Source organism: Falco biarmicus, chromosome 4 (assembly GCF_023638135.1).
Source record: "Falco biarmicus isolate bFalBia1 chromosome 4, bFalBia1.pri, whole genome shotgun sequence".
Lineage (NCBI taxonomy): Eukaryota > Metazoa > Chordata > Aves > Falconiformes > Falconidae > Falco > Falco biarmicus.
In genome coordinates, this window is record NC_079291.1 from 21,832,041 (window position 1) to 21,842,349 (window position 10,309).

The 10,309-nt window shown below is 44.0% G+C and overlaps 1 long non-coding RNA gene across 1 annotated transcript; it reads left to right on the forward strand.

The window, feature by feature from the left end:
- Positions 1-3,153: 3,153 nt before the first annotated feature.
- LOC130148853 (uncharacterized) lies at positions 3,154-9,484 on the forward strand. Its single transcript, XR_008821673.1, has 2 exons — positions 3,154-5,603; positions 7,111-9,484. It is a non-coding gene; the product is annotated as an uncharacterized LOC130148853 (long non-coding RNA).
- Positions 9,485-10,309: the final 825 nt, after the last annotated feature.

Genomic DNA, 10,309 nt, shown 5'->3' on the forward strand with positions numbered 1-10,309 from the left:
ATGAGGGACACGGTTCAGTGGTTGACTTGGCAGCATTGGGTTTATGGTTGGACTTGATCGTAAGGGTCTTTTCCAATCTAAACGATCCTGCCATTCTAAATCGAGTGAGGCTTCAGCAACTGCACTTTGAATGCCTGAGGCTTCTCTGCTTTTTTCCTGCTCTATCAGCAAATCGAATGAAAGTGTTTTCATCGTTCAATAAATGCTATGCTGCCATCCAAAAATAAGGCACTTGCCGTATCTTCCGTACTCAGACTCCAGGTGGGACGGAGTGCTGCTGCCTTGGCTTCAGTAACGTGTCGTTGACAGAGACGACGAGCGGTGAAGGTGCGGTAGAAGGTGGCGGGGGCCAGCAGCAGTTCCGTGGGTGTATCTGACATCAGGCTGGTAATTGGAGACAATACTTGGGCAGCAGCTGCAATTAAAGGCAGGGCTTTACTTCTGATGACCACTTCAGGCTGTATTACGTTGGATGTTGACTTATGTGTGTCAGATCAGACAGCTGCATGAAACAATTTCTAGTTGTTTGCTCCGTTTTTATCATGAAAGCTGCTATTGCAACAAGCAACATGACAAAGTTGGCTCTGGTTTATGTTGGAGAATGATCCTGTAACGGTTTGACAATGATGCTGCATCTCCTTCAGTCAGCTGTTTGTGCCATACAGCCATCAAGCTGTGCAAAAAGGTACCAGTAACAATTCCAGTGGGATCTGTGTGTAAATCAGTATCTTCAGCTGCAAATAAAAGAGCAAGTGAAAGAGAGACGCAAATAACTGCAGACCAACAGCCTGTATTGACACAGAGCAAGGAACGTGTCTGTGAAATCGATGGCAGGAGGGGAAGCAGGCCATCTCGTGTCACAGCCATGAATTATTTATTGCCTGTTAGCTCTGAGAGAACCATGCAATTTTCCAGAAACTTCTGTTAAATTAGCTGAACCAGGATTAGGTTGCTTCTATTTTTAAGGAATGCCTGTAAGCCCTGACAGGCCATCTGCATGAAGGGGATTACAGCTACCAAACGCCCCCATCAAGTGGAAGAAAAGGCAAGTCAGAGCTTTTGGCAGCGACAACAAACAAGGGGCGAGCGCAAGCTTTGTTTGAAAAATAAAGGGGAACTGTTTCCTTTCCCAGTCAACTGCGTTCGCAGCCATGGAGCTCAAGGGGTTTGTTTTTAAAGCCCCTTGCTGGTTACGGCTGCTTATTTGGGGCATTTTTTATTGCCCGTGGAGAAAACTCACGGTCAGTGTGATTTACCTCAGGAGGAACTTCGAGTTGGAGCGTACAGTAATGTTTTCTTTTTCCCCGTGTGTTGCAGCCCTTGCTAACGGGCGGCACCGGGATCGCTTTTCACAGCATGGCTTTGATTCTGCTTCCACAATTCCTCCGTGGGTGCTTTGGCCGTACTATTGATATGGCAAATTCTCATAATGTGATGAATGCATCTTTAATAGGATTTCTTGCAAAGAGGCTTTGTGAAGATTTTTTTTCTGTATAAGAAAATACAGAGTTCAAGAGACGTAACCAGGTAGAAAAGGGAACGCTTGAGCGTAAGCTTTACGGAAACCAGCCTGGGAGCTTCTGGTATGCACAAGCAGATCTGGCAGCCATGTGCTGCCCTGAAGATAACTTGGTGGGGATTAACTGGTTTCTGTGGTTAGTATTTGACTTGAGCAGATGTGTATCTGTGCTGTGCTCCCTCCTGCAAGCTAGGGTATGGCCATCGTTGCTAGAGGACATAGTTGGAAGCCAGTGTTGAGCGTGCAGGTCTAGCGCAGATAGGTGCCTTTTTTCTTTCATCCTGCAAGTTCTTTTCAGACCCATTTTACAAATACAGAAAACGTTATCAGGTTCTGACACGGGGCGGGGGGGAAACCACAATTTCTCCTTTTTCAATGTTTTCTGAGGATCTTGGTTTTGCTTGGGTGGCAGTGCTAGGGAAGCGCTGACGGCTGCTTGCCCTGCTGCGGGGACCTCTCCGAGCATCATTGGTGCTGCAAGAGCCGATGGTGATTTTCCTCATTGTTCTGGGTCTGGGTCACCCTGAGCGACTCATGGGCCGTACAGAGAGCTGGACAGAAGCCTGGCTTAGGGGATTTTCCCTGAACAAGGAGCAAGGGAGAGATGGTTACTGATGTGTCTAGCAAGGGGGCTTTTGCCTTCATTCTTCTTCATCCTCGCCAATTGCAAAAAGGATCAATGGGAATGGTTTCAAAGTAGAACCTGGAGGGTTTTGGTTTGGTTTGGGGTGTTTTTTTCTGTTTTTCTTTACCTGTGTTATCCTTCAGGGAGCTTGTGGATGTTGGAAACCACCATGAGACTAACCCAGGTCTGCTGAAGTGTTGCTCGTCCTGGCCTCCATGGTACACCCCAGCTGCTTTCTTCCCTAGTAGCTCCCTTGTGGGCAACACGGGGCACCTTCCAGGGTCTGGGACAGAATGGTTCCCTCATCTCTTCCATCAGAGCTGAACTCCAGGAGCTCAGGTTACAACTTCCAGCCTTAAAGGCTAGTGGCAGTAAAATGCCTCTTACAAGGGTCTTTTTTATTCTTCTTATTGTTGTTATTTTGGGTTTTTTTTGTTTAAGGCAGGAGACAAGAATTCACAGGCTGCAGACTTCACCGACATACGTGTCTCCCGGGCTGCTTCTCTGGATTAAGAAGAATGCCTCAGCCAAAAAAATGCCCCTGGTTGCAATAAATTGCTAGAATTTGAATCACCAGAACGGCCCAGCCCTATGGTAAGGTCTTCTGCTGCACATCTGTCTGTCCAAGCCTAATGCCCTTCGGTTTTACCTGGGTGAGTAGCTGTGTTGATACTCTGGAAATACTCCAGGCTTTTTTCCCTACCTGTTATTTCAAAATCTTTGATGTGCCAGAATATGGGGAAGAAGGCGTATCCAACAGGCCACAGAGCTGTACGGGAGCTCGCTCCTTCGATCCATTCCCTGATGAAGGTCTCGTGGAGTGAGAATGCCCAGCTGAACTCTGCTTTGCTGGGCAATGCGGCTGCTGGTGGGATCTGCTTTTATTTCTAGCTGGGGAATGTATGTTGTATTTAACTCCGAAAAGCTCAGAGTATCTTTCAGGTAAAATGCAAGGGAAGTATCTTCCCCCCCCTCCCCCCCCCCTCCCCCCCCCCCATCTTGCGAAGCCAAATATTACCCATGCTCTTACCTGAAGAAGGCCAGAATAATTTACCCACATTTTTTCTACACATTTTTCACTGTGACCCACCTCAGCCTCTGCAGAATACAAAGCACCACGTGTGGAACTTCATCTGACAATAATCTCTGCTGCTAAACCCAGCCCTAACCTGCTTTAAACATCCCTCCTTGCAAGAAGAATCAATCTTATGTTTCAGTGTGAGAAAATCAGTAGATGAGAATTTGGAACAAGCTGGAAACGGGGAGCGATGTCTTCACGTTCCCATTAGAAGTGCTGTGTCTGCTTTGAGCTATGGGAGGGCCAGGCGAGGGTACAGAAGCCCTGGGTGCCCCCTGCCCCCCCCCAGTCACTCCTTCTCCAGGCAGCAGTGACCTAGTAGCACATGTTATGGGGCGTGTGAATGCTGTTACGTGTCTTTAGTAGGTTTCTGGGGAATGGACGCCCAACCATAAAATGACAGCCCCCAACCAGAGCACAACGGGTTTGTTCCTCTCCCCCTCTTTGCCCCCACAGCCGTACGTGGCAGCCCTACTCCCAGCAGGATGGTGCTGCTGCTGCTGCCCCTCCGTGCTCTCCTGGCTCCCAGTTCCTGCAGGGTTGGTGCTGTTTGCGCTGCTCCAAGGGGGTTGGGAGGGCAGAGTATGGCGAGGAGGTGGTGCTGGGCCACGGCAGGCACCTGGAAGTGCTCAGAGACGTGGTGGCACTGCAGCGTCCTGCTGCCTCGTGGGGAGGTGGGGGTTGACCTGAGCTTCCTTCGTGGAGCATCTGCAGTGTTGGTGTCTAAGCCCTGGGCATGCATCCGTTTGTTCCTGGTCGGAAGCATCATTTGCCTCCTGGAATGGTCGAGATCATGTCAGTGGTTTAATGATGAGATTATTTTCAGCAACGTGCTAGTCATCTGGGGTGTGTAATTGCACAGCATCCACTGCAGTGTACCTCTCCTCACCCTCTCTGTCAGCAGGAAATACTCTCCTCCCATCAGCACCGCTGGTGCACACACCATGACCCTTCTTTTCACGTTACCTTGGAGGGGGTTTAGAAAAATTGTATGATTTTTCATATGGGAATCTGGGAGAAAGGCCGTTTTTGTCTGCGGTCACCCAGGATGGCTCCAGCACCCGGAGGATCCCAACACGGGCTTCTCCTTTGTTTTCCCTGGGTTACAGCAGCGAGCGCATCGGTAAGCACATGGACGGTCTGGGTTTTGTAACATCACAGCAATACTTGTCCCTAAACTGGAAGCTCCAAGATAAGGTAAACTGGAGATTCTCTGCTCTGAAAAAAACGAGGGAAGCTCCAAAATGCTTTTCTAGTGATACAACTATTTTCACAGATTAGTATAGTGTAAAAACCCCAAATATTGCTGTGTAGCATCTTCAAAGCTAGCACTGCCGATGCTACCTGTGGTATGTTGCTTTTATTTTTCATTCTGGAAAAATGTTTTTTGGATGCTCCAGCATTTACTGTTCCTCAGCTCCCTCCACCAGGCCAATGGTTGTTGTTTGTTTCAAAAATACAAGATAGAGCACCAGGGCTTAGGTTAGATGAGGTTTTTTTCTTGTTCTCTGCTGGGCAGCCTCTTTGTCCCTTGTTGCTTATGGATAAAATACGAACAAACAAACAGTTGTGCCCCGTTGCTCAGGACCAACATCAGAATCAAAGCACTGCCTGAGTTGCTGGAGAATGCTGGTTAAGCGCTAACAACCATCAGAAAAATGCTGAGCGCCTGCCTTCATTTAACAACTTTCTGATCTATACCCCTGCAAAGCAATACACCATTGAGAGATCAGGGCTTCTGCTTTGCAGCTGACCCAGGGACACAACATACATGGAGGAGAAGCAGGCCAGCCCCTGCCTTCCTGCACGACAGTTTAAAATGAAAAGACATCCCCATACCAGGAAACAAAGGATGCTGCATGCAGCGTGTAAACCCAGCAGGCAACGTTACCCCCATGCAGTCCTGTAACCTTCCCCACCCTCTGGAAAATGTGGGTCATCCCCGGGGTGCAGCCCTTGCCCCCCAGACAAGGCAGGCAGTGGGCTGTCTGACTGCACGGGCACCTTCCTGCTTCCCACCCTGCCACTGCCGGACAGAGATTAATCGCAACCATTTATCCGAATACCTTTTTTGTGAAAATTGTTCACTGGGGGGAGGGGGGTGGGCAAGAGAGTAAGAGCTAGAGAAGACATGGGAAATTAATAGAAATCTGTTAATGGTGTATATGAGATATGGGGTAGTATATAATAGTTACGAACTTATCTGCAGATGGTCTGGTGATTCCGCATCAGGGAAGTATTACTCTAAGCCTGGCAGCCTTTATTAGAAGCTCTGTGCGTTTTCCTCTCCAGGCTGCTGCTCATTATGGATTGCAGATCCTGCCCTGGGACTTCCAAGCCAGCACATACAATTATGTGAGAGAGTGAAAGAAGACATGCAGGTAGTAGTAATAATTTTTATTTGCTAACTGTACTTGCGATTACAATATTTCCTTTTGGAAATAATGACAAAAACACCCCAAAAAAATCCCACAGAATTTTGCAGACCTGCTCTATTAGAAATTCAGTCCTGTTTTAGCTCCTAGCATTAGATAAACTGGAGACGGCCACCTCTTTCAACCGATCTCCCATTAGGCTCCAGTTTGGTTTGGGGTTTGGGTGTTGGGGTTCTTTTCGTTTTGGTGTTGGGTTTTTTTTTCCTTTAAGTACAACACATAAGTCTTAACTGTGAGAATGTGATTTTTTTACTGACATCCAGGGAAACCTTCCGTATGCTTTATCAAAGCCCTTGTCATTTTTTTCTCCCTTGCAGCCCATCAACTCTTCTTTTTCATTTCTTATCTCCTGTATTAAGGTTTCAGCATTATGGAGTTTTTTTATTCTAGAAACGATTACATTATGCTCTTCGTTGCGGGAAGCAGTAAATCAAAGCATCACCTTGCATCTGAAAACCAGTGCTTTCCAGGTTTATTTAAAATGTAAACGTATGGCTAGATACAGTGCAATGTCAATAAGGAGCTCTGGGCTTTGCAGAAAGGTTGCATGTGAAATGCAGAAAAGATATGCTAATGCGAAGTCTGTGACAGGAAATGAATTTTAACTGTATCTCTTATTATTTTAGTATGCTCAGGGTATGGGCAAACAGGTATGCAATTTATACGAAATCATAATTTCATACAATTCATTTCAGTATGGATTTGTATACATTAAATTTATATGTAAAAATAGCAAGGAGCCACACCTTGTCACAGTATGTAGGTCGTAGGCTAGTAATGAAATTATTCTTTTCAATTACTTTTTTCAAGAAACATTTGTTTAAAGCCATCTGTTATTCTCTTTGAAGTGATGAATCAAAAAATGTTTGATTGAGAAAATGTCAGCAGTTTAAAGAAAATGTAATTTTAACAGAAATCTTTTGGTGAAACTGGCACACCTACCTAAACAGTCTTTTTTTTTTTTTTTTTCTTTTCCTTGAGTCTGTATTTCTATTGAGGTCTGAAAATATCTGATTACTTGAGATACAGTCCCAACAAGAGGCATCCTTCTGTCTTAGTTAAAGTATGTTTCTGTCTAAATATTTCATCTGTATGACATGTTTGTGGTGGCAAGAGCAGAAAGAGAGTAGATAGCATCCAACAGAACTAAATAGTCACTGCAGTCCACAACAAAGTAAAGGTTGGTGCCCTAAGGAGTCAGTGAGCTCATCAGTTGCCTCTATACAACTGGAAAGAAAAATACAATGAGAACGAGAGGGATCAGTTACATTGACTAATTAAAAATAAAAATTTCTAAAACCTTCTGTCAACAAAGGAGGCTGCAGATAACAGGAAAAGGTCAGGATTTTGTACGCAGAATAGAAAGAATAACAAATGCAGATGCTTCGCTGACACCCAGTTTGAGGGTTTCTATTTCTAGTTGTGTTTTAAGCGTGATTGATTCTCCCAACAGCTTCTGTGGCAGGAAAAAGGGGATAACTGACCAAGTTTCTACACAACGCTGAGACGAGACAACAATTTGACAAGACAAAATCAATGTGAACAACGTACAAGCACATGCTTTGCTGCACGGAGGCTGTTTAATAGGACACTGGCTCGACCCCTTCCAACAGAGCACCATGCGGACAGACAAGTCGTGTAACTCCACTGGAGGACTTCACGTGATGGGTGAGATGATAACACATCAACAGCAGCGTTATTAGATTCACATGCACATAAACAGACCCAACAAATTGGATTACATTTCCTGCGGGTAGGGGTTTTTGTCAAGTGGGTCCTCTAGTGTGCTGGGAAAGCTGGCAGCTCCTACAGTTCTTCAGAGCAGTTCTAAAACTGTTTGTGAGTGGGAAGGGAAAAGCTGCTCGTGTTGACATTAAACACTCTGTAGTTAGTCAGAAAGAGCAAGAAATCAGGTTTCTAACACTTGTATTGCACACCCTTGTTTTGCAAAGCATCATCTACATCATGCGATATATTACATAGTGTTGGAACTGTAAAATCAGCATATCTACAGCTTGACCACTACTAGAAATGCATTAACATTTTTAGGCTTGATTTTCTGTAGCTTTTTAAAAATAATATTCATGAAAATACTTGTAATTATTACGGTGACGATTTTATGCTCTAGAAAGAGATTATGCCACTTAAAGCCCCGGCCAAAAAAAATCCCCAACCCAAAATACTTCAAGACCTGAAACCTCAACTATGAAAGTGAATTTGTGGATTATTTTTCTGTTTTGAAGCACAGGAAGTTTATTACAGTATGTTTTAGAATACTGTCATATTTTGCTTTCTGATTCATTAATAATATATAATAATAATTTGAAAATCTGAACCACATTTGTCTCCAGGAGATGAGAGAGGGTGCTTCACCAGATTAGGCGTCTATCAGTTACAAAGATACTGGTCATTAAAAAAAAAAGAAGTCTTATTAAACTAATAGCTGGTTGACCTACAGACTGGTTTACTCTGTGATAATTGCTTGAGAATCTTTCACTGGAAGGGGCTACGCTTTGGATTACAGCACAAATCATTTCCACATGCAGTGAAATTCAATAGTACAAGTATCCCTCTCTGTTTCTTCAGAGACTGTGACCTCCATTGCTGTAGCGCTGTGCACAAAAATGTCAGACTGTTATCTTAGTTTGAAATTGTTCCTGCTGTCATTGCAGATTTTAGGTCAGATAAAGGATGAAAACCAAACCCCCTGTTAACTTCGTCAGGGATCTCCATTTAATTCTCCAGTGACAGAATTTCCCTTTGCAACAGAACTTTGCTTTCCTTGATAAAACTACATTCCATTTAAAAAAAAAAATAAAAATAAAAAAAAGAGTCTAATTTGGCATACTTATTTTGGCCACAGCAGACTGGAACTGCAGCTGTCCTTGAGAGATGGGAACCACACAAATGTGTTGATGATCAGAGAAATCACTGAGATGGTCAATTGTTCCAAGTCGTTGCATGCTGATGACATAAGCAGCAGATTTGTTTTGCTGGTATCAATGTTTCTGAGTCTATTTGTGTTCTATACAGCAAATTTGAAAGGTGCTCAGGAAAATGAAAGTGGTTTTGTGGACCTGTATCAGAATCTAGAACGTTTAATGAACAGTTATAGTACAGAGAGATGCTCACAGAATTAAACAGCTACTGTTTATCATCAGTACGTGCTGGACAGCACGGCTGCCCTTCTGCTGGCATCCCTCCTCCCAGGAAGGCGATGCATTTCAACCTTGCTCTGACCATTTAATTGATTAATCCACTTTGGGGAATGCAATAGGGAGAGCAGAAAACACTGGGTTCCCTTCTGCTGCTAAATAGTAATAAGGCTGAACCAGGACATCTTCTCTTCCAATTCTTTCATTCTCCCACTTGTAAAATGAAGAGATAATAGTGTTATCCTCTCTAAAGGTTGATGGGCTGCTTAATGAAATGTAGTGAATGCATCAGTTTGACTTTATATTAAAAGCAATGTTTAAATCTGTAAGGCAAATTTCTGTTTAGAGGGATATAGGGATTAAAGCTGTTATAGAACCGTGCATCATCGTCCTCCTGTTCGTTCAGATCTTTCACACTAGCCTGTCTGGAGCAACAGGGAGGCAAAATAATTAGACATGAGACCTGATTTCTAAATCAGATATAAATGGGTTGTTTGCACCTCCGAACAGAAAGACAGGAGCTGGAGACTTGCACTGAAATACTGCGCCTTGCCTTGAAATCAGTTTGGTTTGTTGTTGTTGGTTTGGGGTTTTTTTCCAGGTAACAACTCAAGTTTAATGACCTTCACATTGCAAGTTTATTGTGCTTTACAATTTCCCTTACATACTTAGCTCACATAGGTACACAAAAGATGGACAATTTTGCTTTTTTTTTTTTTTTTCATAGGGGAAGCAAATTGCATTTGGTACTATTTTCTGAATGAACAACTTGTACCCTTAGCTTCAAAGAAGTGTTGCACAAACTCGGAGGCAATAGGTCCGTAAAAGAGTATTGACACAGGATAGACAGACGTGTGTGCCCCAGCATCCCTGACCTGCTGGTGGGTGCCTGGGAGCAGGAAGGGCCAGCAGAAAGTGGCCTGGCCTGGGCCCCCCGGTGGGATGCTTTTTATTCTTATAAATACTAAAGAAGGACAAAGTGACAGCAAGCAGATATCTGTGTTGACATGACTCCAGGACAGTCCTCTCTGGAGAGGAGAGGGAAATTCCAAGGAAAGCTGTGAATTGTTGTAAGTCCTTCTGCCTGGGAGACAGCAAATGCAAATGTTGCTTTTCAAAGCCTAAATGTAAGGAGGGTGCTAAAGATGTGGTCACCAAGGATTAACATTTAGGAGGCGTAGGACATGGAGCCTTACAATGTTTGTTTGGGGTACTCCAGTTGCTTTTAATTTAGGTGCTGTTCTAACTACTGCACTAAGAGATGAGGGAACAGAGAGGAACAGCGAGAATGTACCTTAATACTTTAATGCTGTGGAATGCAAGATCACAGATTAAAAAAAAAACAGTGAAGTTGGTCACATTTATAAGACACAAGAAGCTGGAATGAGATAACAGTGAAAGTGACTGCTACCTTCCAGCGTGATGCTGAGCATAAGGGTTAATACAAAACATGAGCAGAGGAATATTAATCAGTAGGACTTCAGCAGATAATTGAAA